This window comes from Cucumis sativus, chromosome 4 (assembly GCF_000004075.3).
Source record: "Cucumis sativus cultivar 9930 chromosome 4, Cucumber_9930_V3, whole genome shotgun sequence".
NCBI classification, from domain to species: domain Eukaryota; kingdom Viridiplantae; phylum Streptophyta; class Magnoliopsida; order Cucurbitales; family Cucurbitaceae; genus Cucumis; species Cucumis sativus.
The window spans coordinates 11,151,226-11,177,773 of NC_026658.2; the positions used below are offsets into that span (position 1 = coordinate 11,151,226).

Below are 26,548 nucleotides of genomic sequence, written 5' to 3' on the forward strand. Positions count from 1 at the left end.
AGTTTAGCTAGTTAATCTTGAATCGTTGGAGCCCATGATCTATAGGTCCATTAGGTTCCTCTGCTAGCTCATATGGATTAAACTTAGAACAGTGTGATGAAATAAGTCGAATTGTTCGAATTGGGAGAAGAAAGGAAACCGACATATACAGTGATATAGTCGTCGGTCTTCTAATTAGAAATAGAGCTTTATGTTTTACATACTATAAGTATGAATGCGGATTCATACTAAGAAGCTCGGAATTGGTCAAAAATAGTAAAAAGTCAAAATGTTGACTTTTGACTTTGAAAAGTCAAACTTTGACGACGGCCTTATATTCAAATGTGATTTGAATTTTGGAAAAATGAATGCGGATTCATGCTCGGGAGGTTGGAATTAGTCAAGACGGACAAAATGGTAAAAAGTCAAAATATTGACTTTTGACTTAGAAAAGTCAAAGTTTGACTTTTGACTAGAAAAATCTAATGACCATTTTACCCTTGGACTAAGTTAGTGGGAAAATCCAACATTTTGTTGGATAATCCCACTAACTCTTAGTGGGATATGTGGCTATATGAGATATAGACACCTAGCCCACTAAGTTCCACTAATTGTTAGTGGAATATTAGGTGTTGAGATTTGGCAATTGAATTGCATGCATTTTTGCATGTAATTAGGCTATAAATAGAGATGTTTTCAAATGTTGAAGGACTTTTGCCTCTTTTATCATTTTCATAATCTCAACAAAAGAAAAAAGAAAGCTTCCAATCTCATTTTATCTCCATTACTTTCTACAAAAATTGGGTCCCACAACCCGGTTCTTTGTCTAGAGGATAGCAGTTGAGTACTAGTGGTGGTCTCGGGTAGAATTGGTAAGAAGACATCAAACCTTTTGAAAGCTTCAAAGGTAATACTTCTTAAAACCCTAATTTGATTAGTTTATGGTTAGATGTTAATTGTGGCAATTAGGGTAGAAATTCGATTCTTTTTCCGCTGTGCATGACTTAGTTCTATCATGTGGTATCAGAGCATGCTTCATTTTTACCCAATTGCATGTGGTGGGTTCATATTTATTAGATAAATTTTGGTTTGAACTAAAATGGATATATTATGATTTTGGCTCTAGATTAAGTGTTTTTGTTCTAATTATTGTAATTAGCCTTGTTAATGGCTTATTTTTATTGTTGCAAAGTGTTTGTAATTTTTTAAAAAAATAAAAAAAGTCATTAGAGTTGAAGCTAGGCTGTAATTGGTTCAACCGGGTGAGAGAATTGAAAAAAATGAAGAAAAGAAGGTCACAGACCCGAAAACCCGGTTTTGACCCGCTTCGCGACCCGCACGCGCCGCATGCCCGCGCGCCCTCCTGCGCCGCGCGCCCTCCTGCGCCCGCGCCCTCCTGCGCCGCGCGCCTGCATGCGCCCGCGCCTGTGCCGCGCCTGTGCGCCTGCGCATGCGCGCGCGCCTTCGCCGCGCGCGCCTGCCTTCGCACGACCCGTGTGCGCCTGGGCCGGTTCAAGCCAATAAATTTGGTTTTTGGGCCGGTTCAAGCGGTTTCGGTTGGTTTTTTAGCCGGTTCGAAGTTTTTGGGAGTGGTTCTGTACTACAAAATTAATTAAATTAATTTAGCACTTAGCTTAATTTAGGAGCCAAAAATCAGTCCATTTTAGGGTGTTTTTTTTATTTATGCATGTGATGTATGATTAAATTACTTTAAATTTGTATGTGCATTTTGAATGTCATATAGATTTAAAATCCCACCATAGGTTAACATGTTCATGCATTAAAATGTATGATATAAAGGTTATATTGTATTGTATGCATGTTAATTGATTAATATGGAAATTAATTAATATGATTAATTAATTATTTAATTAATTAAGTTATTCTTGATTAAATATGATTTAATCAAATTAATTAATTATTGTTTGATTTAATTTAATTAAATATGATTTAATTAAAGTTAAATAAATTAAAATCCATATTAATTGATTGTTTTTATAATTATATATTGATAAAATGATTGATTAAGTTAAAGTTTTTTAAGTGTTATAAAATAAATTAGACTTTTAAAATCAATAACAAAGATTAAATGCATGCTCACTTAGGTTAAACATATCTTCCATTTTTCATAGAAATAGGTCGATATCTTGTAAAACTGGTTACAAAAGGCTCACCTGGTTCAATCTTGTCAACAAGTCAGATAAGATGACTAAGGTTGGAGGTTCTTAAGTTGACGGTTTACGGAACACCTCCTACCTGGAGATCGTAATCAGTTCTTGAGCCTAGTTAACCTAGTTTTATGAGCATTCGTGAGAGGTGTGAGGTAATAAAAATGGTTTTTCACCTAGACATCATAGGTTAAAATCCTGTATAATGGTTATACTTGGATGTTTTATCTAGACTTAAGATTTGTTTAAGTTAGCCTAAATATAAATCTTGAAGTTTGGATTACCCTATTTTTTTCTTTTAGAACACTTCAACTAGAGAAAAATAATGTATTTTAGCTCTAGTGTCCCTAAGAGTTCACACCGTGAGGTCCATGCAGGGCTTTGTGCCGTGCATAGGAGCGGCCTCCCTTCGGAGAGTGTTTGCATGGATCAAAATCAAGGTGAATAGGGGAAGTAGTTCATAGTAAGTGGGTGAGGGATTTGTGGCAGCACATCCCACGGTCTCTTCCATTAGGTCGCACCGTGAGATTTCTATAATATGCCTGCTTGTCTGCCCTGGAGCGACGTTCCCTTCGGAGGGTTGTATTATAGGATTCGGAACACCGCGAACTCCAAAACTGGATAGGATTTCTTAGATTAGTTTTCATAAATGATTCTAATCTATAAAATCTGAAAATGGTGGGTAACACTTACAAGAATTACTAAGTTGTTAGTATATTCTTGACTAAAGTAGCGATAACTAAGTGCTATAAAGAATAAAGAGTTATTCTTGAGATAGCATCTAGTCAAGATTGTCTTGGTTCAAAGGAGGAATAATCAACTACCCTTCGGAGAAGGTTGTTCTAAACCTTTGAAATATTGTTGCAAAATACAAATAATGAAAGGGTACATTATTAGTAATTGCTAAATTAGATTGGATATTTTTTATGATTATAGTTTTTTCCTAAAAAGAATATGTTTGTTTTTCAGCATGAATAGCTCAATAGTTCAACTTTTAGCTTCCGAAAAACTTAATGGCGATAATTATGCGGCTTGGAAATCAAATCTTAACACAATACTAGTGGTGTGACGATTTAAGATTTGTCTTAACTGAGGAATGTCCTCAAAACCCTGCCTCTAATGCTAACCGAACTAGTCGGGATGCATATGATCGATGGATAAAAGCTAATGAAAAAGCCCGTGTTACATTCTTGCCAGCATGTCTGATGTATTGGCAAAGAAACATGAATCCTTAGCCACGGCTAAAGAGATTATGATTCATTAAGGGGAATGTTTGGGCAACCAGAATGTCCTTAAGACACGAGGCAGTCAAATACATTTACACTAAGCGTATGAAGGAAGGGACCTCTGTTAGAGAACATGTTCTGGACATGATGATGCACTTCAACATCGCTGAAGTGAATGGTGGTCCCATCGAAGAGGTTAATCAAGTTAGTTTTATCTTAGAGTCTCTTCCGAAGAGCTTCATTCCATTCCAAACGAATGCGTCTTTGAACAAGATAGAATTTAACTTGACAACCCTTCTGAATGAACTCCAGCGATTCCAAAACCTACTATGGGTAAAGGAAAACAAGTGGAAGCAAATGTTGCTACCACAAAAAGAAAATTTATAAGAGGATCGTCCTCTAAAACCAAAGCTGGACCCTCAAAACCTAATGCTCAAATAAAAAAGAAGGGAAAGGGAAAGACTCCCAAACAGAACAAGGGTAAGAAAGTGCAGAAAAGGTAAGTGTTACCATTGTGGCCAAAACGGGCACTGGTTAAGAAACTGCCCAAAATACCTTGCAGAAAAAAAGGCAGAGAAGGAAACACAAGGTAAATATGATTTACTAGTTGTAGAAACATGTTTAGTGGAATATGAAAATTCTACCTGATACTAGATTCAGGAGCCACTAACCATATTTGCTTCTCATTTCAGGAAAATAGTTCTTGAAAAAGCTTTCAGAAGGCGAGATCACTCTCAAGGTTGGAACAGGAGAGATGGTCTCAGCTTCAGCAGTGGGAGATTTAAAGTTGTTTTTTAGAGATAGATATGTCATACTTAAGAATGTCTTATATGTACCTCAAATGAAAAGAAATTTAATATCTATCTCTTGTATTTTGGAACAAATGTATAGAATATCTTTTGAAATTAATGAAGCGTTCGTTTTCTATAAAGGTATTCTAGTTTGTTCTGCTATACTTGAAGACAACTTATATAAGTTAAGACCAACTAGAGCAAATTTTGTCTTAAATACTGAAATATTCAGAACAGCTGAAACTCAGAATAAAAGACAAAAAGTTTCTTCTAATGCCTATTTATGGCACTTAAGACTTGGTCACATAAATCTCATAGGATTGGGAGATTAGGTTAAAAAGTGGGCTTCTAAGTCCGTTAGAAGATAACTCTTTACCTCCTTGTGAATCTTGTCTTGAAGGAAAAATGACCAAGAGATCTTTTACTGGAAAAGGTCTAAGAGCCAAAGGACCCTTAGAGCTCGTACATTCGGACCTTTGTGGACCAATGAATGTCAAAGCTCGAGGTGGATATGAATATTTCATTAGCTTCATTGATGATTATTCAAGGTATGGTCATATTTACCTAATACATCATAAGTCTAATAGTCTTGAAAAGTTCAAAGAATATAAGGCTGAAGTAGAAAACGAATTAGGTAAAACAATAAAAATACTTCGATCAGATCGAGGTGGAGAGTATATGGACTTACGATTCCGAGACTATTTAATAGAAAATGGAATCCAGTCACAACTCTCTGCACCTAGTACACCTCAACAGAACGGTGTATCAGAAAGAAGAAACCGGACCTTGTTAGACATGGTTCGCTCTATGATAAGTTTTTCTCAGATGTCAGATTCTTTTTGGGGATATGCTTTAGAAACAGCTGCTTATATTTTGAATAATGTTCCCTCTAAAAGTGTTTCAGAAACACCTTATGAGCTATGGAAAGGGCGTAAAGGCAGTTTACGTCATTTTAGAATTTGGGGTTGTCCAGCACACGTGTTGGTACAAAATCCAAAGAAATTGGAACATCGTTCAAAATTATGCTTTTTTATAGGTTATCCAAAAGAATCAAGAGGTGGTTTGTTTTATGATCCTCAAGAAAATAAAATATTTGTGTCAACAAATGCCACATTCTTAGAGGAAGACCACATCAGGGATCATCAACCTCGTAGTAAACTAGTATTAAAAGAAATTTCCAAAAGTGCTATAGATAAACCTAGTTCATCCACTAAGGTAGTTGATAAGACTAGGAAATCTGGACAATCACATCCTTCTCAACAGTTGAGAGAGCCTCGACGTAGTGGGAGGGTTGTTCATCAGCCTGATCGCTATTTGGGTTTAATTGAAACTCAAGTCGTCATACCTGACGATGGCATAGAGGATCCATTAACCTATAAACAGGCAATGAAAGATGTAGATCGTGACCAATGGATCAAAGCCATGGACCTCGAAATGGAGTCTATGTACTTTAATTCTGTCTGGACTCTAGTAGATCAACCAAATGACGTAAAACCTATTGGTTGTAAATGGATCTACAAGAGAAAACGAGACCATGCCGGTAAAGTACAGACTTTCAAGGCTCGACTTGTGGCAAAGGGTTATACCCAGAGAGAGGGAGTAGACTATGAGGAAACTTTCTCTCCTGTTGCCATGTTAAAGTCAATTAGAATACTCTTATCCATCGCCACTTTTTATGATTATGAAATTTGGCAGATGGATGTCAAGACAGCTTTTTTGAATGGTAATCTTGAAGAGAGTATCTATATGTCTCAACCAGAGGGGTTTATAGAACAAGATCAAGAACAAAAGGTTTGTAAGCTTAAAAAATCCATTTATGGATTAAAACAAGCTTCTAGATCCTGGAATATAAGATTTGATACTGCGATCAAATCTTATGGCTTTGAACAAAATGTTGACGAGCCTTGTGTTTACAAAAAGGTCGTCAATTCCATTATAGCATTTTTAGTCTTATATGTAGATGATATTCTACTTATTGGAAATGACGTAGGATATCTTACTGATATCAAGAAATGGCTAGCTATGCAATTTCAAATGAAAGATCTGGGAGATGCACAATACGTTCTCGGAATCCAAATTGTTCGAAACCGTAAGAACAAAACACTAGCCATGTCTCAAGCATCTTACATAGACAAAATGTTGTCTAGATATAAAATGCAGAATTCCAAAAAGGGTCTGCTGCCGTACAGATATGGAATTCATTTGTCAAAGGAACAATGTCCTAAGACACCTCAAGAAGTTGAGGATATGAGAAATATTCCCTATGCTTCCGCTGTTGGAAGTTTAATGTATGCAATGTTATGTACTAGACCTGACATTTGCTACTCAGTAGGGATGGTCAGTAGGTATCAATCCAATCCTGGACGTGATCACTGGACAGCCGTTAAAAACATTCTAAAATATCTTCGAAGAACAAAAGACTACATGCTCATGTATGGTACAAAGGATCTGATCCTTACTGGATACACTGATTCAGATTTCCAAACTGATAAAGATGCTAGAAAGTCTACATCAGGATCAGTATTTACTCTAAATGGAGGAGCAGTAGTTTGGAGAAGCATAAAGCAAACTTGTATAGCTGATTCCACAATGGAAGCTGAATACGTAGCGGCTTGTGAAGCAGCAAAAGAAGCAGTATGGCTAAGAAAATTCTTGACAGATTTGGAAGTCGTTCCAAATATGCATCTACCAATCACTTTATACTGTGACAACAGTGGTGCAGTTGCAAATTCAAGAGAACCTAGAAGCCATAAAAGAGGAAAGCATATTGAACGCAAGTACCATCTTATCAGGGAAATTGTACATCGTGGTGACGTTGTAGTAACCCAGATTTCTTCTCAGCAAAACATTGCTGATCCTTTTACAAAAGCTCTCACGGCTAAAGTGTTTGAGGGTCACCTACACAGTTTAGGTCTACGATGTTTGTAAACTAGGACAAGTGGGAGACTTATTGGCCATGTGCCCTAGTTTTATATTCTCTCACACCACATCTCTCATACCACTAGGAATTTTAGTCCAAGTGGGAGTTTGTTGGAATTTTTGTCCTAAAACTCGTAGTTTGTAAATCATATTCTGTTCAATAAAGTTGTTATTGAGAAATTAAATATTATAATCTTAAATCCAATAAATCAAGTTCCAAGGCTATTTTTTAATAAACTTGAACTTTATGTGTAAACATAAACGTGGATCAAGTTCGAGTATATAGCCTAAATAGTCTATAGTATATGAAATAAAGGTTGGGCGCCTTATTTAGAGAAACTATGGATGCGGCCCACTTTGTAGTACAAACGAGGTGATCCTAATCGTTCATGTAGAGACATGAAAGTGGGGGCATCCTATGTAAAATGTTTACATAAGACTGAACCATGAAATAGTCATTTTTACGTTATAACACCGTTTACTGTTTAAAACTGACTATCTCAATTATTGATGACCTAGGTAACTTAGTCTTAATCCTGAGTTAACTATGAACTCCTGTTCATACGAGATTATCCTTAGATCTGCATAGGTGAGGGCAGCTCATCAGCGTTGGCCCAATAAGCCTCCCATTTCAGGGGTAAGATCGGGTGGATAGCTGGGAACATAGGGTACAAGATGGAATTCACTCCTACCCGCTTTAGGGTTAGTAGATAGGTTGCTCTCTTAAGCACTGAATCCAAGTCTTGAACAAGGGGCCCCACCCTCTCATTGGCCCGAGAGGGATTAAGTTTATAGGTTGAACCTTAAACCAATTGTTCAATAGTGGATTAGTGGGACTTAAGGAGCAAGATGTAATCTTGGGGGTAAAACGGTATTTTGACCCAGCCAAGGTTACGAGCAACCTGTGAAGGATTAACTTACTGATTATGGTTTTATCAAATGGACACAAATATATCTATAGTGAGGGGAGTGCAACTACGGGACTTTAGTGGAATGACCCGTTAGTTAACGAATGTTGATTAACTCGGTTTAAAAGAGTTTAGCTAGTTAATCTTGAATCGTTGGAGCCCATGATCTATAGGTCCATTAGGTTCCTCTGCTAGCTCATATGGATTAAACTTAGAACAGTGTGATGAAATAAGTCGAATTGTTCGAATAGGGAGAAGAAAGGAAACCGACATATAGTGATATAGTCGTCGGTCTTCTAATTAGAAATAGAGCTTTATGTTTTACATACTATAAGTATGAATGCGGATTCATACTAAGAAGCTCGGAATTGGTCAAAAATAGTAAAAAGTCAAAATGTTGACTTTTGACTTTGAAAAGTCAAACTTTGACCGGCCTTATATTCAAATGTGATTTGAATTTTGGAAAAATGAATGCGGATTCATGCTCGGGAGGTTGGAATTAGTCAAGACGGACAAAATGGTAAAAAGTCAAAATATTGACTTTTGACTTAGAAAAGTCAAAGTTTGACTTTTGACTAGAAAAATCTAATGACCATTTTACCCTTGGACTAAGTTAGTGGGAAAATCCAACATTTTGTTGGATAATCCCACTAACTCTTAGTGGGATATGTGGCTATATGAGATATAGACACCTAGCCCACTAAGTTCCACTAATTGTTAGTGGAATATTAGGTGTTGAGATTTGGCAATTGAATTGCATGCATTTTTGCATGTAATTAGGCTATAAATAGAGATGTTTTCAAATGTTGAAGGACTTTTGCCTCTTTTATCATTTTCATAATCTCAACAAAAGAAAAAAGAAAGCTTCCAATCTCATTTTATCTCCATTACTTTCTACACCAAAATTGGGTCCCACAACCCGGTTCTTTGTCTAGAGGATAGCAGTTGAGTACTAGTGGTGGTCTCGGGTAGAATTGGTAAGAAGACATCAAACCTTTTGAAAGCTTCAAAGGTAATACTTCTTAAAACCCTAATTTGATTAGTTTATGGTTAGATGTTAATTGTGGCAATTAGGGTAGAAATTCGATTCTTTTTCCGCTGTGCATGAATTAGTTCTATCAGTAATGTGGGCTATTAATTTGTCATGATCTTCCTAAATAGGCGGAAGAATTAAGTTATTTTTCTATTTATTGTTTTGGTTATTTATTGTCTTAATTATCTCCAAAGTTTTAGCAAGCACTAAGTTAGTGAGTTACTAATTTTTGCTTCATTTTAGACTATAAATACTAGCCCATCAAATTGAATAAATGCAAGAAATTCCATTTAATTTTTCTCTCCCTCTTGGCAATATATCTTACAAAGTATTTATCTTTGTTTTCTTCAAGAAGAGTGCGTGAGATTTTACATATCCTTTGTTGTAAAACTAACAATCAATAGCAGACAACTGGATGTAGCCTACATTGGGTGAACCAATATAAACCGAGTTTCAACTCTCGCTTCAACCTGTTTTAGTATCGTTCTTGTTTGATTGAAACTTGATTAATTAAGTTAGATTATGGTCTGAATTTGGTTGATTAAGTTAGATTAGTATACTATTATCCCCACAATCATCTGGCATGGACAGCGTTCCAAAATTCAACCATTGGGACGAAATATAATTTTTAGTTTTTGAATCCAATTATATCTCCTGATCTTTATATCATATTAAATAAAACAATGACGTATGTCAAGGTAAACATAAGTTTTTAAAGCGATGAAAAGATAATAAAATTAAAAAAAGAAAAAAAGAAAAAGAAACGGACGCTCTTAATTGATTAAAGTTTTGCTTAACTTTACAATAACGTTGAAAAAGATCCTATAAACACACTACAAAACTTAAGAGCTTATTGAGCTTTTACATAATACAGATATACATAAAATATTCTATCAAATTTCAATACATAATTATCCAACATATTTTACTAAAAAATAAACTTAAAGGTGATAAACTAATTAAATGAAATGTAGTATAATTGGTTATGAGCAGCCATTTTATTCCAATCCCCAACTAATTGTTACAAAAGATAACAAAGCCAACGAGTTTTATCACAACGAGTTTTACCTTTCTGATATATATGCTTGCAAACAGTGTCGTACGTAGTGTGTGTTAGAAAGGAGGTGGAGGTGATCTACGGGTTTGCCTTCTTGGCCACTGGAACCTGGGCGGCGGTGGTGGTGGCGGCGGAGACGTACCCGCCTTCTCCTTCTCCTTACTTGCAGTTCAAATTCATACGATGGCAAAAGTGACGACGGTGATGGTTGCGGAAGAGGGACAATTCTTGTGTGATAAAGAGAAGGCAATGGGTGAAGCTGGGCAGCAGATGTAGAGAGAATTGGGAAGCTAAGAAAAAAGAAGGTTAATGAGACTAAAACAAAGGCCATCACTGGAGATTCATTTTTCACTTTTTCTTTTTCTTTGGTTTGTTGTTCACTTCATTGATGTGTTATGCTTTTATAATGCCCATGCACCAAACACTATTCTGGCTGCTTAATTTTGACCCTTCTGTCATGCCCATTATGGGGATTAATATTATATACTTCCAAATTTGTACGAAACCTTTAACTTTTTTTCTCTCTCATTAGAATTATTTGAGGGCACTACCAAACAAAACTTTTCAACTTGGTTATACCAACTTGGATTCCACTTTATAATTTAGAGTTATTCTAGAAACTTACAAAAATGATAATTTAAATGAATATAACGATTTACAGAGGGTTTATGTAAGTAATCACTCTATCAACCTATCAATAAATTATAGTGTCTGATTAGCGGGTTTCCTAAAAGTTTTGCCAGACACTTCATCTCTTTCTCGGAAACTTTCCCTCTTTTTTGAAAATAGAAACACTTTTAAAATTGCACCTCAAACTTGCAATAATTGAACTGACAAATGAAAAAAGTATTGAATCGTGATCTTATATAATTAATAAATTTTTTACATTTTTAAATTTCAAAATCCAATTTTAAAATTAGAAGAAATTTGACAACTAATTTTTAATTTTAAAAGTTCAAGGGTATTTTAAAGTGAAGGTAACTCACAGATGGAAAAAAAACAAAACCTATTAATTAAACTGGCGAACAATTAGCAAGAAGCTCTACTGTGACAACAAAAGCACCATTCATCTGTCCAAGAACCAACAGTATCACAGTGGAACAAAGCACATAGATATTAAATTCCACTTCATCAGAGAACAATCGAAAAACAGGTAGTGGAAGTGCTCAAAGTTCATACCAATGAAAATGCAGCTGATATGTTGACGAAGGTAGTCACTCGAACAAAGTTCCTCAAGTGTCTTCAAACAATCGGGTTCCTGAAACTCGAGAAGGACTGACTGCATCAAATGCTTTGGAAGTCAAGACATGCACAAAATTTTCACACTATATCTTTTAAGGTGAAGATTTGTGGAAAACTCTTACTAAAATAGTTATCTCTTATTGTAAAAGACATATAGCTAAAATTTGTTAGTTTTTAACTTCTGATCTAACTAGAGTTTTAACTAAGAAACTAGGGAAGTCTATAAATACCTTGTATCACTTTGATATTTCATACACAACGAAACTGAACAGAAATAAAACATTGCTCCAAAGCACAATGGATGTAGGTATTTGCCGAACCATTTTAAAACGATGTGTGTCTATCTTCTCTTCCTTCCTCTCTTCATCTTCTCTTCATCTCACCATCATCTAAAGGAAAACAAAAAGAAGAAACCTAGAAAAATAGAGGAAAGAAAGAAAGAAGAATGAAGTTGGAGAGAACTTTTCTTTAATTATCTGTAATTAGATCTACATGCAAGTGAAAGAAAAGGGAAAGTAAAATACAAGGATAGGGAGAAACTACTATTACAGGCAAATAAGTGGTCTCTTTGTGTCTATACACGTGACAACCTCTTTAGCATTATATTATAAAGAATCTAGTTTTTCGCGAAAAAAGCAAGCATGTTAACATCAAGTATCATTCTATCATAGATTTGGTTAAAGGAGATGTAATATATAGTAAAATAATGTAAGACTCTAGATTAAGTCGTAGATATTATTACAAAGGTATTGATGTTTTTGACTTATATATTTTTGAAATTTACAGAGTAAAGAGTCAGTACAACTTATATATTCTTAAAATTCATAGAGCGAAGAGTCAGTACAACTTATATATTCTTAAAATTTATAGAGCGAACAGTCAGGACAACTTATATATTGTTAAAGAGTGAAGAGTAAGTACAACTTATATATCTTTTAAAGTGATAGACTGAAGAGTCGGTGATATTTAATATTATTGATGTTATTGAGTAAGTCAATATATCTTTTTAAAATATGTGTAAGATTTCTCATTTGAATGGAAGAAAACAAAAGAAAGAAAAGCAAAATTATAGAAATATTAATATTTAAGTTCTTATTTCTTTTAACGTGTATGAATAAGAGAATAATATTCTTCCCTTGTCATTTGTATTATGACGACTTATTAAGTTTTCAACAGATGCTTCGTGCCATAGTGATCAGATTTCTTCTGCGAGTTTGGAGTAGCTAGCGATTGGATCTATTACTGATACCATACAACAAACATGTATGGGTTCAAGAAACATTCTTTTGTCACCCCCTATGTGTACTGAGACTGCGCTAGTTTTGGAAGGTTATTTTCATACGTGGACATCAATTTACCCAATTTTTATTTCTTTCTCTTCTTCTATTTTCCTTAAAGCAGTTGGGTACTACTTAGTCATTATTTTATTCCTAGTTTCATTACCATCACTTTTATCTTCATCTTCCTTTCCTTTATTTACTCCTTCTCGGTAACGTGATAGGGAAACAGATTCTCCTTTCCTTTCTCTTCTCTCGTAATATCATGGGAAAACATCTTCTCATGCCTTTTCTCTACAATATACACACTAGGATATATTTAATATATTACAACATATTCACTATATTACAATGGCAACATATATTATTCATTTACTTGAAGTGTTATAATATACTTTGTTTTATTCGATTTATTACATTATATATCTTCGATATATGTAATTTACATGTCCCTTTTCGTGTCATTATATGTATTTAAAAAAATGAAGACACCACACCAAAGTGAAAGAGAAAGAGGAAGAGAGAAAGAGAAAGACATGAAAAAAATTTGAACAGCAAAAGAAAAACAAAATTCTATAAAATAACCAAGTAAATAACTAAAAGTAAAAGAAAAAGATATTATAATACAATAATGAATCAAATGAAGAAAAAGATTGCCAAATGGAAGTGACTGCATTTGGTATTGTATTGTATTTTTCTATAGTGGACTTCAACGCGGTAGCCTTTGCCACAGTAGCAAATAAAAAGCTCTATATATAGATTGAACACACACAATTAACACTAAATCAAAATGGCCTATTCACTTATAGAACCTATCTTTTCTTTCTTTTCTAGTGTTGTTTCTCGCTCTAAATTTTCCGTCATCTATGGCCACCTCCAGCAACCGATCAGGTCTCCCTGGAAAGCCGTCCAAGAATCCCAAGCATCCGAAACCGCCGTTTAAGGGTCCCAAGCATCCATGGACACCAGACCCTAATAAAAAGCGCCACCTCCTCCTTCTAGATTTTTATTTTCATTTGAATTAGTAATAAAATGAGCAGTTCGTTCTTTTTACAAATATCACTAATAGTAGGTCTGTTATATTGTGAATATTTTCACGAATGTCATTTTTCTACTTGACCTTTTCTGAGATATGGTGTTCTAGTGATAGCGGTGTAATATCTTGTGTTATCGCTCATCTCATCAGTGCCTTGGTTAATTTTTGTATCTCTCTTATTCTCTATCTATTTTATGTTTGGTATTCATTAATAAGTATTAGGAATTGTATTTTCTTCTCATTAAATTTTCTCTTACTACGTATTTGATTCGCTATGTATATTCACTGGTTATAAACCATTGTTTATTCTCCTTTATTTTTGTTCTCTAATTTTAATTTCAATTTCATTTAAACTCCAATGTTGAGTATCATACGTCATGGGTTTATCATATTCCAATTATATATTGAATATGAGACTTTTTTTTATTCATCTCACACCCAACATATCGTTATAAAACAATTAGCACGAAGGAATTGCAGAATCAAGCAGTAGATAATGGTATGTTTAACAACCCACAATAATAAAAAAGAAAAAAGTACTTAAATTTAAGAAAGTAGTGGATAATGATCACCTTTTAAAATAAATACCGGTAGATGCTGCCTTTAAATAATTAAAAAGTGAGAAAAATATGTGTGGTTGAAATACATTTTTTAAATGTTTAATTAGAAAAATTAAGTCATTTTAGACAAAATTAAATCGTTTGACGACAATTAAAAATAATTGATCTTGCGGTATTAGTATTAGTTTTTAGAGAGTTTACGAAAAATTATAAATAAAAATAAGCTATTTGAAAAACACTTTTGTCTTTAAATTTATCAAAACTTGTTAAAAAGTATTGAATAAATTTTAATTTTGAATTGGAAGAAAGTAGTAATGATGTTTCGTACATTAATACTAATTAAATTTGAGTAATTTAGTTATATGAACCAAACTAAGTATGATTATCATTTCAATACCTTCATATTTAATCTATCATTTATTTAAAATGTATATTACTCGAATGGCAACTAACTTTGTTTAATCTAATTGTTTTCTAATTTTTTTTTAAAAATAATTAATATCTGAAATTAAACCAATTAAAATTTGAAATAAAGATGCAAAAATAAATTAATAAGGAAGGATGAATTTGAGATATCCACAGTTTTAGAAAAACCTAAATATAAAAGTTATATCTAATCGCTTTTTACGATTGCAGAAATAATCCCAAACTATCCCTAAATCTAATGATATCGTGTGAGTTTTAATAAATAAAAAATATAACAATACATCTCATGATACTGATAAGGTTCAATCAAATGTCGATATTTATAACGTTAAGTAACTGTGATAGATTTATAATTTTCCTACTATAAGAGAAACAGAAGCTTCCAAAATAAAAGAAAAAAACTGGCTTAGTTCATAAATCTCTAAGAACTGGGAAGAAGAGTACCTTGTGATCTCTTTAATTTTTCTTTTATTAGTGAGTTTTTTGAAGGAATTTAGAGAGATACTTTATGAAACTATATATAATGATTTGTTGGTTTTAAAACAAGGATCTGTAAAATCTCACGCACTCTGTTAGTTGAAGAAAACAAACAAAACAAAATAGATATTCTAAAAAATATATTGCGGAGTGGGAGAGAAAATAATGGAACTTATTATTTTATTCAATTAATGAACTAATATTTATAGTCTAAAAACAACAACAAAAACAGCAACCCACTAAGCAACCCACTAATTAACTTAGTGCATGCTGAAATTTTAGAGATAATTAAAAATAAAAAATAGCCAAAACAATAAATATATATAAAAAAGTGTCAACTACTTCTTCCACCTATTTAGGAAGTTCGTGAACGAATTAAGATCTCACACTACTTCCACTAATTGTGACATGATTGTAAATTACGAACACCAAGTAGCTGACGCATAGCAACTAACTTTACTCCCGTCAATGCTTTAGTCAGTACATCAGTTTGTTGTTCTCCAATGTTGACAAATTCAACGATATATAATTTGTCTATTCTCGACACACTCTCGAATGAAATGAAAACGTGTATCTATGTGATTGTTGTGGCCATGAAATACGGGATTCTTCATGAGAGCTATCGCGGATTTGTTGTCCACAAATAATGTTACCCGTCTTGGCTCCATTCCGACTAACTCTAACAAGGCATTTTAACCACAACGCTTGGGAAGTTGCGGTAGTAGGCTGCCATGAACTTGGCTTCGCAACATGAGAGTGCAACCGTCTTTTGCTTTTGCGAATTCCATGAAACCAAGCTTTCGTTTAAGTAGAATGCCATTACACTTGTGCTTTTTCTCCCATCGAGATCACTGGCTAAATCACTATCAGAGTAATGGAATATATCGAATTCTCTAAGACCTTTCACATAAGTGCCCAAAGTGAATTGTCCCTCTCAAATACCTAAGTATTTGTTTGACCACCTTGTGGTGCATGGTTGTAGGTCTTTCTATATACCTGCTCGCCATCCCAACAACATATAAGAGATCTGGGCTTGTGTTTAGCAAGTATCTAAGACATGAACCGATGATGCTTCTGTACTCCGTAGCATCAATTGGTGCTCCTTCTATGTCTTTGTGAAGTTGTGTCTTGGGTTCCATCAGGTACTTTGTGGCATTGCAATCAACCATTCCAAACTAGGACAAAATTCTTTTGGCATAATTTGGTTGTTTGAGAAGGATTCGACCATTTTATTGTTCAACTTCAATCCCTAAGTAGTAAGAGAGAAGACCTAAATCGCTCGTTTCAAATTCTGCCATCATTTGCTGCTTGAAGTTATTCACTTTTCTAGTGCTACTTTCTGTTACAATGAGATCGTCAACATACACTCCAACAAGAACACTTTCTTCTCCTTCTCTTATTGTGTAAACTGCTTGCTCTTGAGTGCATTTTCCAAAGCCAAGCTCTTTGAGACTCCTATCAAGTCGAATAATCCAAGCTCATGGAGTTTCCTCCATCCATAGAGAGCCTTCGACAATCTATACACCTTCTGTTTTTGGTTTGGAACCTTAAATCCCTCCAGTTGAGTAACATATACTTCCTCTTCCAATTCTCCATTGAGAAACATTGGCTTCACATCTAGATGGTGTACCTCCCAACTTTGGTTTGCAACAAGTGCAATAATGACTCGAACGTGTCAAGTCTTTCAATCGGTGCAAAGACTTCCTCAAAGTCGATGTCTTGTCTTTGTACATAGCCTTTAGCAACCAATCTTGCTTTGTGCTTGACAACTTTTCCATTAGAATCTTTTTTCAATTTGAACACTTATTTTTTACAATGGGTTTGTGTTCTAGTGGAAGCTCGATCAGACTCCATGTGTTGTTCTTCTCAATAGGTTTTAATTTGTTCTCTATTGCTTCATACCAGAGGGTCTCGGTCACATCTTCTTGTAACAAGTCGGTTCTTCGAACACCACCACCATCACCCCATTCTCTTGTTCTTCACCACCTACAACTTCCTTTGTGTTGGTGTAGATGTCAGTAAGAGATCTTAGATGGACCAATGTGTTCGTCGATGGAGTAGATGGATTGGTCTCTCCTATCGCGGTATCTCGGTTGCATGTGGTATAACATTATCAATCCCAGTTTCTGCATCCTCCATGTTTTTGAACTTGTCAGAATAAAATTGGTCCATCATCTGAAACTCTGGAATCTCCTTGCCGTCATTAACAGCTTCGTTCCAAGCTCATTCAAGATTCTCTTGAAAAATGATATCTCTACTAATTTGAAGTTTTTCACAGCCCAGGTCATATAAGCGATGAGCTTTGCATCCTTCTTTGACACCAAAAGATACCATGAGTGAGCTTCGATTGTCGAGTTTCTTTAAGTGAGGGGTTGTGTTTTTTACATACACCACACAACCAACCACTCTCAAGTGTTCAAGATGTGGTTTTCTCCCCCATCCAAGCTTCAAATGATGTGCGTTCTCCGAGGGCCTTCTTTGGAAGACGGTTTAACAAATAAACCATGTGTCGCACTGCCTCTTTCCAAAATCTTGCAGGCACGTGCAAGTTTTTGAGGAGTGATCTCGTCATCACCATTATGGTACGGTTACGACGCTCTACAACGCCACATTTTTGCGGTGAATATGAAACGATGTGGTACTGTTCGATTTCTTCTTTTTTGCATAATTAGGTGAACTCTACAGATAAGAACTCACCACCTCAATTCGTTCGGAGCGTTTTGATCTTATACTCTATCCTGTACTCCATTAAGAGTTTGAATTTCTTAAATGCTTTGAATGCGTCACTTTTTTGTCTCCAACATATACAACCACATCCATCTCGTGGAATCATCAACGATCAACAAAAAATACTTGTTTCTAGCAAGAGTACATGGTGAAATCGGTCTGCATATATCGACATGGAGTTCTAACGACTTCTTTGCTCTATATGTTGATTGACGTGGGATGACATTCTCGCTTGTTTGGTAATCACGCACGCTTCACATAACTTTGTCCGCTTGAGTCACTAGTGGTACTCCAACTACGAATTCCCCCATGAGCTTCAAGTCATGAAAATTTACATGGCCAAGTCTCGCGTGCCACAACCATGTTGGATATTCTAGGCTTGTCAGAGGCAGACTTGCTTGAGCGTCTTCAAGATTATCTTGTACAAGCAATTTTGAGTTCACTTCACCGACATCAAAAGCTTCTCGCTCCTATCAGACACTTTCATGGTACCTATCACCATTTGCACCTTGTTTCTTTTTTCTATCATTTGTCCGAGGCTTATGATGTTACTAAATAACTTTGGAAAGTAGTATACCTCTTAAAGAGCCTTCTGATCACCGTTCTCACACTTGAACACGATCGTTCCTTTTCCAATGATCTGAATGGTTGATCCATCGAAAAACTTCACCCTCCCTGTGAAGCTTTCATCTAATTCTTGAAACTTCTCACGATGGTTATTCATGTGGTTGCTAGCACCGTTGTCAAGATACCAAATGTTATTATTTTCTCATTCTTGTGGTTGCAATAAATCTTCAGCAACAATCGCTCTTTGATAATTAGTATGACATCCTCCTGATAATGTCTATTGCATGTTCCCTCATGAGACATGGTCATCATTAAAGCTGGTTTTTCTTCGACGACATAAGTTAGATGAGCTTCGTCGTCACGACCTTTTCCATGACACTTCAGCGCATTATGTCTCATCTTGTTGCAAGTGAAACACTTAATGTGATTTTTGTCACGAGTGACATTTCCAGTGTTTCTAGTGCCTCCCACACTATTTTGATGCTTTGTGCCATGACAAGATTACGACCACACTATTTTGTTCATCGAAGAGTTGTTACCACTATTTCCTTTTTGTCTAGCTTTCCATTCGACATAGGTAGTAGGAGTTGTCCATCGGTGTTGTTATTGTTTCCTCAGAGTCGTGCTATTTCGTTCCTCGTACTCCTTCATTCGTCTAAATCGACTCTTCAAACGGCATGGTTTCGAGATGTTGGAATTGCTCGATTTCGACGACAATGAGAAGATATTTGTCGGGACGGAATCGAAAAGTTCTTCACCTAGGATGAATCCTCAAGTGCAACTCGATGGTGGTGAACTTGCTTGCTAATTCGTTGATTTTTCCTTCGAACTCATCGATTGTCTCGGTTTCCTTCATCTGAAGAACATTAAACTCACTCTTCAAGGTTTGAACTCGTGTCATCTTCACCCACTCGCTGTCCAAGTACCTCGTCTTAAGACTATCTCATATTTCCTTTACGGTCTTCTTCTTTGCGATTTGTAGAAGCACGTCTTCTAGGATGCATTGGAGAATTTATGCACACGCCTTCTTGTCCTTTCTTCGGCTCCTCTCGCTGGCTCTATTGCATCCCAAACTCTTTGGGCGTTGAGAATTGCTTCTGCCTTTATCGCCCACACCGTGTAGTTGTCTAGAGTTAACATCGGATAGAGAATTGACATTTCGCCGTTCTCTTTTGTTTGTTGCGAGACGCTTGCCATCTTTGTTGGACGGTGGAATCTCCGATGAGAAGACAACTTGCTCTGATACCAGATGTTGGTTTAAAACAAGAAATCTGTAAAAATCTCATGCACTCTGTTATTTGAAGAAAACAGACAAAACAAAATAGATATTACGAAAAATATACTGTCGAGAGAAATAATATAACTTGTTATTTTATTCAATTAGTGGACTAATATTTATAGTCCAAAAACATCAATATATATATATATATATATATATAAATGACAACCAACTAACTTAGTGCACACTCAAATTTTGAATATGATTAAAAAAAATAGTCAAAACAATAAATATATAAAAACACTACTTTCTTCCACCCATTTAGAAAGATCTTGAGCAGATTAATAGCTCACACATATTGCAACACAGAAGAGTAAACAATATTTTTTTTGTTAATACTTTCTCTCTTCAAATATCTCCTCCATTGTCACTAAGCATGTAATGTACTGGGTATTATATATATTGGTTGAATGAATCTAATAAAGTAAAACAAATTTGTACTTCTGAAATAAAAACAAATATATCAATTCAACGGTGAATCCAAACAAACTACATGTATAATATATGACACATATCCAATCCAACAGTGATGCTTAATGAACGTCAAGTAGAAACTGAACATATATTACATATACGGAATATGAAATGAAGGTGCGGACAGCAAAAATTTATAACTGAAGTAATGAAAATCATTACTGTAAACTAGAATGAAATTTTTTTTTTAAAAAATCTAAAAGGGAGGAGGCGTGTCAGTTTTAGAACGACGCCTTGGCGGCCAAGGGTTTCTGCCCCATGGAAACGGGGAGGGTTGGAGAGCTTGTACGATAGATAGTGAAGAGATCTGCTAGGATGAACGAAGGCAGCAGCAGCAGCGGCAGCGGCAGCGTAGCCATGGATGACGGTGGCAAGGTTAGAGAGAGAAATAACACTAAGAAAGAAAGAAAAGAGAGGTTTTTATAATAAAACACACCATTTTGATTTAATTAGTGTTGATTTTGGTGTTTATATTTTTTAAGACAGAATTTTTCTTGGGACGTCCTTAATATATAGTAAGAGGGAATTTTTGCTCGGTGTTCAGCAAAGCACATGCGTTAGAGTTCACTAAATAAAACCCAAAACACGTTTCAAAATATAACTCAAACTGTTTTTTTTTTCGATTAGAATTTACATTTTATTGGTAATAAATGTATTAAAATTTAATTTAATTCGATAGATTACGATTTGATAGATAATAATTATTATTTGAAAATAATAAGAATCCAACCATTTGAACAAAAAGCACACAATAACAAAAAGCACACAACTCCGCCGTCCACACATTGTTATCGTTTTAATTTGGTTCATGAAGTTTCAGAAAACTAAGCCAATCCATCAGCACCGATAGAATGAACACGAAAATCACCGCCGGCGCCGGCCAATTGGAACATGCTGATATATGTTGGATGGTCGGTGAACTTATGAAAACCTTTCCTTCTTGATTTTTCTAATACCTTACTATTTTCACTTTATTTGTTATCTTGTTCCATACAATTTTGTCATCTTATAACTTAATTCAGATATTTTCCTAATCCTTGCCTTTATTGGCTACTTGCTATCAATTGTTTTGATTGTAATCTTAACTTTTGGTTGAGATTCTAATGTTTGTTTGCTTCCAGAATGTTTATATGGAGTGTATTTGCCATTTTGTACCTTCTCTTTCTACTCTCCCATTTACAATTATTGTAAATGACAAAACATTAATTCCTTTCACACAAGTTAACTAATAGTTTTAAATATCAAATTAACCAATTTAATTAGAAAAATCATTCTAATCAATTTAACTTATTACCACTTTAGGAATTACATTTTAATAAATTTCTAATAGGAAAATAATAATTAAAACTTAATATGGTTTTTTTAGATCAATAGAGCAATGGTCTTTGTTGTCTATCACATATCACAAGCTTATATAATCTATTATTACTTCTTTATCAACATACAATATTTTATATGTCACATATTATATGTTAATCTAAATCATCAAATTGTACAATTAAGCATCGGTTGTCAATCAATACTAAGAAAATGTAATTTATATGTAAAACCATCTCAATTATACTACCAAAGTACTCCAAAAAATACAATGAGATATTCCAAAAAGAATCCACTAAACTAGAAAGAACATATATACCTTACCTTCACATGGTGGGAAAGTTAGAACCCATAAAAATCAACCAAACTAGAAAGAACCCAGACCTTACCTTCACATAGTGGTGGGAAAGATAAGACCCATCGCCATTTTGTTTGGCTACAGGAAAGTGATAAAAGAAATCCTAAAAACTAAGGCTATAGATGGATAGAGGGGTGGAAAAACCAAGAAAACGAGTGGTCATTTATTAGCCACAACGACAACTCAGATTAAAAGTTATGCCTAATTATCGAAGCATAATTTTTAATTATAGTCACATGACGACGTCGTGGCGCTCTCATCTACAGGTGGATTTGTCATTTTTCTTCTCTATTTGAAGTCTGAAATGCTCATTTTAGCTTATAATTCCTCCAAATTAATCTTGAATGATCGGCAACATTTGATTATATCTGTTTGATGCTCAAAACGTATAAAAAATGAAATAAAAACATAAAATATAGGAACCTCAAAATAAATGAAACTAAATAGCATATTTGCAGTGCTATCAAATATTCATCTCAATTTGTTTTTTGAAAAAGATACGACACAAGTCAATAGCTGCATCCAAGCATTCCTGCAAGGTAGACATCCTTTTAGCACGTTCTCACCCCCATCAAATTATATTCAATAGAGAATAGGAAGTACAGGAAAATGTTTAAAAGAGGGCTAGAGAGAAGCCTAAGAAAAACACAGTTGAGAGAAACCATTAATATTAAAAAGCATGGTTGTGGAGGAGTAATTAGAAAGCAATCGATTTCTAAAGGACTAGAGTCCAATAAGCTTGCATATATCCTCCCAGATGTTGATGTTGCTTGCAAATTTTTTGTTGAAGATACTATTTATTCCACTCAAGCCAAATAGTCCATAAGGTAGCCACGACAACATTGAAGTGGATGATACCTTTTCTGTTGGTTTTGTTGATCGAGCACAATTTTTTACGCATGGAGCGGTAGTTTTGAATGTTGGTGGTCCAACCAACCTTGTCTTCTAATTTACTCGAAAGGAGTTTAGAAGTGTGGTAGAATAGAAACAGATAATACAGGATCCCTTGTTTGTTACACATACACCACCAATTTGGATTTAAACAGGCGTTCGACATTCTTTTTTGCACAATGTCCATGGAGAAAATATTGTTGTGTATAAGGGTCCATATGAAAATTTTTCACTTTTTAGGAACCTTGGACTTCCATAAGGAGTTCAAAATCTTGGCTTCATATAAGGGGGAGATATCATTTTCTCAGTAGAATTGAGGGCCTGTTTGACAAATGATGTAAAGAACGCATATGGTTGGTTGGGCATTGTGGTGGAGGGTAAATTTTCAAATTTTGCATCTTCTTCTTCTTCACTACTGATTCGAGGGAGTCATTTTTTTGTATTTGTTGACGTTTTTTAAACGTTAAGTAAGATCATTTTTTTTTTACATTTTAAAAATGTCAAAGTGTTATTAAAAACATAGAAAAAAATATATTGGGCTAATTTTATTTCTTTAAAATCTCTTTAAATATATAGATACAATAATAAAAATCTCTTTAAATATATATAAAAAAACACTATTGTACTAATATTATTTCTTCAAAATCACTTTAAATATATATGGAAAAATTATTGTGCAAATATTATTTTTTAAAAAGCCCTAGTCCCTTTCGACTCTAAACACGCGTGTTCCCCTTTCTCTCTCCAGCCGAAATCCTTCCCATTCGAAAAAAGTGTGTTTATCGGTCGTTCGTTCGCCTTCAACGCCTGTCTGTTCGATTTCACCGTCGAGTTCCACCTCTTCGAATCCCTCACGTCAGTCGTTTCAAAGTCCATCGTCCGCTGCATTCCATCTTTCCAAAATCCCTCAATGTCTCATGCTGCTGCGCGTCCGTCATTTCGACTTCACCAACGAGTGCTCCACGTCCGTCGCTTCAAAATCCATCATCCACTAAGTTGAGGTTAGGCTTTTATTTCCCTAAAACATATAACGACAACTTCATTATTCTTCATTATATAAACTCAGATGGCATGATTGGCAATAATAGATATGAAGGATGGAGGTGTAAACTTCAAATTGATTGAAATTAGTATACTTTTATTCAATCTTTAAAGTACTGAAGTTTTTCTTCACCATCAAATTTTATTAGGATTTAAAGAAAACAAATGAATGTATGAATGAATTTTTGGGAGTGCAGGCCATATAATCAACATCCCTGTTTAAGTAATTTTGAAGATCTCATATAACAATACTACTAATTGAGAGCTTTGGAGGATGAGTCAATTCTTCTCCCTTCGTGAAAAGAAAAAGAAAAAAAAAAGATCATATATTCTCTTTGTTTGTTACCTTCTCTGTCCAAGGTTTTGCTTTCTTCCTTAATAATTTGGAGGTGTTTTAACTAATTTTTTCATTCACCCTCTTCTTGTCATTGTTGTTTTTGTGTGCAGGTTGAGATTTATGATGAAGATAAGGATAGCGCCAGAAAATATGAGATTGAGGCACTTGAAGGGCAAACAACTTCATAAACGACGTGTTTAGTGCATTTTATGATAGATTGAAAGAGGTCAGTGACAATATTTCATTAGACTATTGTCTATGCACATTAAAATTAATGTACATCTTCCACATGAAAGTTGACGAATGAATTTAGAAGTGAAAATGGAGAAAAAGAGGTGGAGTTTAAGCACAACATTATGTTATTATTAATTCACATAAATTAGAAAACTATTGTACTATAGCAAAAGTTTGAGGTTTACTAAAACAATTACAAAGTAAGCTTGTAATTTTTACACCAAATGTTCACTATTAAATAGGTTTAGGAATTAGATAGAATAATTCAATTGTGTGTTTTTACTTTTTTTTTTTTTATTGGGTGAATTATGTTTTGACTTTTTTTAAGCTAAATATAATTAATTGTTTCCTATGGAACCATAACCTTGATCTTGGTTATAGATTTCATTTTAAGGTAAAAGTAAAACCACTCTTATTTGAATGATTATGTTGTATTATCCATTGAAAGACTTGGTGTTGTGATTGTTTTGTCTTCCTCAGGTATTCTGTTGTATGGTTGATTACGATTTTCATGACTGGAATCTTTGTTTAGTGATGATCATTTTGTTTGACTTACTCTCAGTAGTGCAATTGCTTTCTTTCTTATGATCACTTTAAAAAAGAAATGAGTTTAGTTAGTTCTTTTAATTTTCCTAAGTTTCATTTGTAATGCATGAAAATCTCTTAGTAGTAGAAACTGAAGACCATAATTGTAGAAGATTTGTACATATTGGATTCACATTCTCAACATTGGTTATACAGGGCATTACTTATTATAGCTTAATTGGCATGGGTTGTTTTTTGAGAAGATTGATTCATCATATTTTCAACATCCTCTTGTTAACTTGATTACAAAGTGAAGCATGATTTATTCATAATAAACGTGCTGTTTTCAAGGTCATAGTTCATTTTGTTCCTTATGGTGTGTAACTTTTGACTAAATTACTTTAATTCAATCTCCTATGGAAATGATAGAAAACAGCTGAAAATCTTGATATTCATGGAGGTGTATTTTTCCTATTATTAGAATATTTCAATGATATATCAGTCAAATGACGTATGCCCAACTTGACCACTGATCAAGCCATATACCGATGAAACATTACTAATTTTTCAATAATACACACAAGTTTTCAAATGATTGAGTAATTGAATGTGAGACATTAAAAGAGAGAATATATGAAGGAAACTTGAGATCAGGATATCATTGACCTCCTTAACAAAATTGCTGGTCTTTTGCTATGCTTACTGTCTGAGTTGTTCGCTATTTGTGTAATTTATGTTTGGTTCTTTCTCATGTAACATCTTTTTCTAGTGTATCCTTCTGATAAATCTATCAGTTTTTTTTTTTTTTTTTTTTTTTGTGGAGATTTAGAATGATTTTTTACCACATGGTTATATTGGTACAGTATGCAGTTTATTGAAAATGGACTTGAAGGAGATGTCGATTCTGGCGGTGAAGAAGATGAAACAGAGGACACTTATGGTGTGAAAGTGGAACATCTACACATTTTAGTTTCTATTTTACTTGTATTTACTCCTTTGGGAAAATTCGATAGATTTTGTGTACTTAATTTCTTTGTAAAAATGTTATCTATGTTATTGTTATATATGAAAGTTCTTATTTATATGTATACTACTTTTGTGTTAAAATAGAGTCATTGAATTACAGGAACAAAAATATAATTGAATTACAATTTTTTTTTAAAAAAAATCATAACATACTTGACGGTTTTAAAATGTAATAAACAAGTGCATCCTTGACGGTTTTTCAATGTCATAAACAATCAATTTCTTGACAGTTATTAAATGTCATGAACACTTATACTCTTGACGGTTTTAAGTTGTCATAAACACTCATACTCTTGACGGTTTTTAACTGTCACGAATATTTGTATACTAGTCGTTTATAAAACGTCAACGTTCAATATTCTTGACGTTTTTATCAACCGTCAAGAACTTTGGCTTTTTTGACACTGGCTTCAATGACGGTTTTAAAACCGTCAAGAATAGTGACTCTTGACAGTTTAAAAGCGTCAAGAGAGCCTGTTTTTGTAGTAGGGGGTTGAAGGTTTAGTGTGCTTGGCTTACGGGTTTTCCTTGTGAGAGTCAATCCCACTCAATCCTGGCTACAACTAATCTATTTATGTCTAAGTATAAGGGAAACAATAGTTTCCTGGATGATCCAAGGTCGAACATAGAGAATTGATATCAAACTTAGTTCTAAGGTTTGCTTCTCAACAAG

At 34.3% G+C, this 26,548-nt stretch overlaps 2 long non-coding RNA genes across 2 annotated transcripts; one reads left to right on the forward strand and one right to left on the reverse strand.

Moving 5' to 3' along the window:
- Nucleotides 1-9,776: 9,776 nt before the first annotated feature.
- Nucleotides 9,777-11,854, reverse strand: LOC116403238. The gene is made up of 2 exons (XR_004215889.1): nucleotides 11,554-11,854; nucleotides 9,777-11,339 (listed from the first exon to the last, which is right to left on the reverse strand). It is a non-coding gene; the product is annotated as an uncharacterized LOC116403238 (long non-coding RNA).
- An 11,027-nt stretch (nucleotides 11,855-22,881) lies between these two features.
- On the forward strand, nucleotides 22,882-25,937 carry LOC105435847. Its single transcript, XR_969799.2, has 4 exons — nucleotides 22,882-23,089; nucleotides 23,461-23,713; nucleotides 24,201-24,316; nucleotides 25,713-25,937. It is a non-coding gene; the product is annotated as an uncharacterized LOC105435847 (long non-coding RNA).
- Nucleotides 25,938-26,548: the final 611 nt, after the last annotated feature.